The sequence below is a fragment of the Schistocerca piceifrons genome, chromosome 6, assembly GCF_021461385.2.
Source record: "Schistocerca piceifrons isolate TAMUIC-IGC-003096 chromosome 6, iqSchPice1.1, whole genome shotgun sequence".
Classification (NCBI taxonomy): Eukaryota; Metazoa; Arthropoda; class Insecta; order Orthoptera; family Acrididae; genus Schistocerca; species Schistocerca piceifrons.
This window is the reverse complement of record NC_060143.1, coordinates 236,154,998-236,161,985: the sequence shown is the minus strand read 5'-3', so window position 1 is coordinate 236,161,985 and position 6,988 is coordinate 236,154,998.

The following is a 6,988-nucleotide window of genomic DNA, read 5'->3' as shown; positions in this document are numbered from 1 at the left end:
TTCGGTGACCAACGTCCATTACTGCTCTTCCTACATTTCCATTCATACGCTCATATTTCCAGGAACTGCCGCACTGTCTTTCTGTTGAAACACCAACTCTGCTGTTCTCCCACGTACTCATCAAGAGCAACTAAAATTAACTTAAATGCCTCCAGATCATTATTCTAAATGCAAAGAAGGGCTCTCTTATGTTCTGTCGGCATTGTGTTTGTAAAGAATTGTATCACCTCAGCAGTGTTGTATGGTTTTCCATTTCAGGGTATTGATGAAGTACGTGGCGTATGATTGGAATAGTATTGAAACTTCCTGGCAGATTGAAACTGTGTGCCAGACCGAGACTCGAACTCGGGACCTTTGCCTTTCGCGGGAAAGTGCTCTACCAACTGAGCTACCCAAGCACGACTGACGCCCCGTCCTCACAGCTTTACTTCTGCCAGTTCGAGTCTCGGTCCGGCAAACAGTTTTAATCTGCCAGGAAGTTTCATATCAGCGCCCATTCCGCTGCAGAGTGAAAATCTCATTCTGGAATAGTGTTGCTACAAGTGGCAGAGATTTTATAATGCGCAGACACATCCTGTTTTGTTCTGCAGCAGACCAATACATTTTTTATAATTCCTGACTCAAATAATTTGAATGTTGCGTAGTTTTATATCACTGCCAACACCTTCTCAATTACTTCACCAATCAAGCGACTTCTAATTAACTCTGATTACTTCTGGTATCGTCAGTCGTTCAGCAAATTGTCGTTAAATTGTGCTATCGACGTTTCGATATGTGGGTCGCCGCCTGCAGTACAAATAAGAAATTTTCTCAACGAGATGAAGCGTTTGTCATCAGAGTTTTATCCTTTACTGGACTGCACTTGACTCTCCCGTAATGTACCTGTCTGGTACCGACGAACGTGCGCTATTTGGTGTCAAAATCTCGAAAATATAAATAGAAAACGAGAATCGATAAATAAACCTATAGCAACCGGAATACTAGCAGGCAAAGTAAAAACGCTACGAACTTAGGCACCAACCTATTAAATAGTAAATAGTCGGCCAGGATCAGCTTCTGTAGCTATTATTAATTTCAATTATAACCCCAGAATGTGCACAATTATATTTTTGTTATCTGCAGCGATTGTCATAAAAGTGTACTCATTTTTCGTGCATTAGAATGCTGTTATGATGCAGTAGTTCGTCCCATTCTTTTACAGCTGAATGTATTCCATTTGCTCCTCAAAAACGTTCTTCCAGTGAAGCCTTTTTTGGAAATGCTCCTCAAGCCAGTGCTCGCCTTTGTCGCCAAATTACCGGCGATACGTGGCTGTTTGAAAGCGACGTCTCTGCCCCGGCACACGAGAGTAACAGCGTCCTTTCGAGGGCTGCTGCGAGTGGGTAACGGCGCCGCTCGTTTGTAACGAATTTATTTAAATTGCTCGCGGGCCAACCGATGCGGCATCCGCTGGCATCGCCTCAGCAAGGTGGCTTCCGGGACGTCCACCTGCCGGCAGACAGCGACAGGTTGCGAGGGGGGGGGGGGGGGGGGGGGGGCAGCGCGCGTCCTTATCGGCTGGATCCACACGGGGCAGGTAGCGCCAGGCGGCCGCGTGGTGGGTCGCGGTTAACGAGACGCAAGTGTCACACCAAATGCGAAAGTTCCACAGCTGGAAAACAGAGTTGAGGATAATTATTGGAGTTTTCAACGTTGACTGAAATATTAGAAGAAGATGCTAGTACACTACTGGCCATTAAAATTGCTACACCAAAAAGATAACGTGCTACAGACGCGAAATTTAACCGGCAGGAAGAACATGCTGTGATATGCAAATGTTAGCTTTTCAGAGCATTCACACAAGGTTAGCGCCGGTGGCGACACCTACAACGTGCTGACATTAGGAAAGTTTCCAACCGGTTTCTCATACACAAACAGCAGTTGACCGGCGTTGCCTGGTGAAACGTTGCTGTGATGCCTCGTGTAAGGAGGAGAAATGCGTACCATCACATTTCTGACTTTGATAAAGGTCGGATTGTAGCCTATCGCGATTGCGATTTATCGTATCGTGACATTGCTGCTCGCGTTGGTCGAGATCCAATGACTGTTATCAGAATATGGAATCGGTGGGTTCAGGAGGGTAATACGGAACGCCGTGATGGATCCCACTGGCCTCGTATCACTAGCAGTCGAGATGACAGGCATCTTATCTGCATGACTGTAACGGATCGTGCAGCCACGTCTCGATCCTTGAGTCAACAAATGGGGAAGTTTGCAAGGCAACAACCATCTGGACGAAGAGTTCGACGATGTTTGCAGCGGCATGGACTATCAGCTCGGACACCGTGGCTGCGGTTACCCTTGACGCTGCATCACAGACAGGAGCGCCTGTACTCAGCGACGAACCTGGGGGCACAATGGCAAAACTTCATTTTTTCGGTTGAATCCAGGTTCTGTTTACAGTATCATGATGGTCGCATCCGTGTTTGGCGACATCGCGGTGAACGCACATATTCGTCATCGCCATACTGGCGTACCACCCGGCGTGATGGTACGGGGTGCCATTGGTTACACGTTTCGGTCACCTCTTGTTCGCATTGACAGCACTTTGAACAGTGGACGTTACATTTCAGATGTGTTACGACCCGTGGCTCTACCCTTCATTCGATCCCTGCGAAACCCTACATTTCAGCAGGATAATGCGCGACTGCATGTTGCACGTCCTGTACGCGCCTTTCTGAATACAGAAAATGTTCGACTGCTGCCCTGGCCAGCACATTCTCCAGATCTTTCACCAATTGAAAATGACTGGTCAATGGTGGCCGAGCAACTGGCTCGCCACAATACCCCAGTCACTACTCTTGATAAACTGTGGTACCGTGTTGAAGCTGCATGGGCAGCTGTACCTGTACACGTCATCCAACCTCTGTTTGACTCAATGTCCAGGCGTATCAAGGCGGTTATTCCGGCCAGAGGTGGTTGTTCTGGGTACTGATTTCTCAGGATCTGTGCACCCAAATTGCGTGAAAATGCAATCACATGTCAGTTGTAGTATATTTGTCCAATGAATACCCGTTTATCATCTGCATTTCTTCTTGGTGAGGCAATTTTGATGGCCAGTAGTGTAGCATCTCCAGAGGCAAGTCACACGGCGAAATTAAACGGCTTTGGAATTTACACCATAGAGCTAGATTGGCAGTCAGTCTGATAGCCTAGTTTTCGGTTCTGCCAAGCACCGACGGAAACTCAGTAAATGTTAAAACTGATTACTTCGAAAAGTATGTTTATTGACATTTTATTGTGTTTCAATTATGCTTTCTACTGATCAGAAATATTTTATATACTATGAAACTTAATTACTTAATTGACATCGAGAATCACTAAAGATAATGCCTGACAGGATATTAATCACCCTGTAAAGAAATGGGAAAAAGCGAGGAATAGAAGAAGATGATGATGAAGAAGAAGAAGAAGAAGATGAAAGCGAATGTTGGGACACACGGCATCCTACATAATTCATAGTCGAGCAGTGGTTTTTATCATTTGTTACTCATACACATAGAATAAGAACATCGAACAATAAGATCCCATACGAAGTAAGCAGAATCATTTGGTAGCATGCTGAACAAAGAAGGGGGAAAACTACTCTACTGGAGTCATCCCTCCTAGCGCCTGCCCGTTATTAATAATCTGAGAGGAACATCCCGTCCATCATCACATTCTTGTTATCATGCACTTTATTTCAAATATACAAACATGGAATGCTTTGCAACAGAAAAAACGAAGCCGCAACGATGGTCGGTTAATACTCAAATATTTCAGAGTTTCGTCCTGTCATTCTTGTGATGGAAGTAACCCACACAACACCGAAAGCAAAATTCGTATTATGCTTCCACATATTGTTTTGTTGTAATATTGCTATGTTCAATAATTTATAAACTTATGATCGATAACAAAATACTAAGAAAAAAGGGAAAGCTTAAAGGTGGAAGGAGTACGTAGAGAGTCTGTACAAAAGAGGGTGTACTTCAATATCATTGACAGGGAAGAGGATGTAGATGAAGATGATATGGGAGACATGATACTACGAGTAGAGTTCGACAGAGCACTGAAAGATGTAAGTCCAAACAAGGGGTAGGCGCCATTCCGTCAGAACTACGGATAGCCTTGAGAGGCCAGCTATGACAAAACTATTCCACTTGGTCTGCGAGATGTATGCGCCAGGCGAGATCCCGTCAGATTTCAAGAAGAATTCAATAATTGCAATTCCAGAGAAAGCAGGTCATATTACTGAGCTATCAGTTTAATAAGTCACGATTGCAAAATACTAACACGTGTTTTTTACAGGAGAATGGAAAAACTGGTAGAAGCCAACAACGGAAAAGATGAGTTTCCATTCCGGAAAAATGTAGGAATATGTGAGGCAGTACTACCCCTACGACTTTTCTTAGAAGATATGTTAAGGAAAGGCAGACCTACATTTATATCATTTGCAGACGTAGACAAAGCTTTTGACAATGCTGTCTGGAATACTCGCTTAGAAGTTCTGAAGGTAGCAGAGGTAAAATAAAAGAACCGGAAAGCTGTTTTCAACTTGTACAGCAACCAGACTGAAGTTATAAGAGTTGAGGCACATGAAAGGCAAGCAGTGGTTGAGAAGGGTGTGAGACTGGGTTGTAGTCTATCCACGACGTTGTTCAGTCTGTACACTGAGCCAGCACTGAAGGAAACCCAAGACAAATTTGGAGAAGGAATTAAAGTTCAGAGTGAACAAATAAAAACTTTGAGGTTTGCCGATGGCATTTTAATTCTGTCAGAGTCAGCAAAGGGTTTCGAAGAGCCATTGAACGGTATGGACAGTGTCTTGACAGTCGCATTTAAGATGAATATCAATAAAAGCGAAACAAGGATAATGGAATGTAGTCGAATTAAATCAGGTGATGCCGAGGGTATTAGATCAGGAAGAGAGACACTGAAAGTAGTAGACAAGTATTGTTCGAAAGGTTCAAATGGATCTGAGCACTATGCGACTTAACTTCTGAGGTCATCAGTCGCCTAGAACTTAGAACTAATTAAACGTAACTAATCTAAGGACATCACACACATCCATGCCCGAGGCAGGATTCGAACCTGCGACCGTAGCGGTCACGCGGCTCTAGACTGAATCGCCTAGAACCGCACGGCCACACAGGCCGGCTAAGTATTGTTACTTGGGCAGCAAAATAAGTGATGCTTGACGCAGTAGACAGGATATATAATGTAGACTGGCAAATACAAAACATCTACATCCATCTACATCTACATGGTTGCTCTGCAATTCGCACTGAAGTGCCTGGCAGAGGGCTCATCGAACCATTTTCATACTACTTCTCTACCAGTCCATTCTCGAATGGAGCGTGGGAAAAAGGAACACCTAAATCTTTCCGTTCGAGCTGTGATTTCTCTTATTTTATTGTGATGATCGTAGGTGGGTGTCAACAAAATATTTTCGCATTCGGAAGAGGAAGTTGGTGATTGAAATTTCGTAAATAGATCCCGCCGGGAAGAAAACCGCCTTTGTTTCAGTGACTGCCACCCCAACTCGCGTATCATATCAGTGACACTCTCACCCCTTTTGCGCGATAACACGAAACGAGCTGCCTTTCTTTGCACTTTTTCGATGTCCTCCGTCAATTCTACCTGATAAGGATCCACACCGCGCAGCAATATTCCAGCAGAGGACGGACAATTGTAATGTAGGCTGTTTCTTTAGTGGGTTTGTCGCAATATTCTAAGCGTTCTGCCAACAAAGTGCAGTCTTTGTTTCGCCTTCCCCACAATATTATCTATGTGGTCTTTCCAATTTAAGTTGCTCGTAATTGTAATTCCTAGGTATTTAGTCGAATTGACAGTCCTTAGATTTGTGCGATTTACCGTATACCTAAAATTTACGTTTTCCTTTTAGTACACATGTGGATGGCCTCGCACTTTTCTTTGTTTAGTGCCCTTTGCCACTTTTCGTACCATACAGAAATTCTCTCTAGATCATTTTGTAATTGGAATTGATCGTCTGATGATTTTACTAGACGGTAAATTGCAGCGTCATGTGCAAACAATCTAAGGGGACTGCTCACATTATAACCTAGATTATTTATGTAAATCAGGAACAGCAGAGGGCCCATGTCACTACCTTGCGAAACGCCAGATATGGTTCAAATCGCTCTGAACACTATGGGACTCAACTTCTGAGGTCATTAGTCCCCTAGAACTTAGAACTAGTTAAACCTAACTAACCTAAGGACATCACAAACATCCATGCCCGAGGCAGGATTCGAACTTGCGACCGTAGCGGTCTTGCGGTTCCAGACTGCAGCGCCTTTAACCGCACGGCCACTTCGGCCGAAACGCCAGATATCTCTTATCTCTTCTGTTCTACACGATGATTTACCGTCTAACACTACGAACTGTGACCTCTCTGAGAGGAGATAACGAATCTAGTCACACAACTGGGACGATACTCCATATGCACGCAATTTGGTTAATAGTCGCTTGTGAGGAAAGCGTTTCTGAAGAAGAGAAATTTGTTAACATCGAAAATAGATATAAGTGTCAGGAAGTCTTTTCTAAAGATATTTGTCCGGAGTGTAGCCACGTATGGAAGCAAACATGAATGAAAACAGTTGAGACAAGAAGACAAAGGAAGCTTTTGGGATATAGTGCCACAGAAGAATGCTGAAGATTAGATGGGTAGATCGAGTAACTAAAGATTAGGTACTGAATAGATTTGGGGAGCAAAGAAATTTGTTGACAATTTGGCTAAAAGAAGGGATTGGTTGATAGATACATTCTGAGACATTAAGAGATCAACAGTTCACTGTTGGGGGCGGGGAAGGGCGGGGAATGTGTGGCTAAAATTCGTGGAAGGAGACCAAGACGTGAATACAGTAAACAGATTCAGAAGGATATAGGTTGCAGTAGTTATTCGAAGATGAAGGGGCTCGCACAGCATAGAGTAGCATGAGGAGCTGCA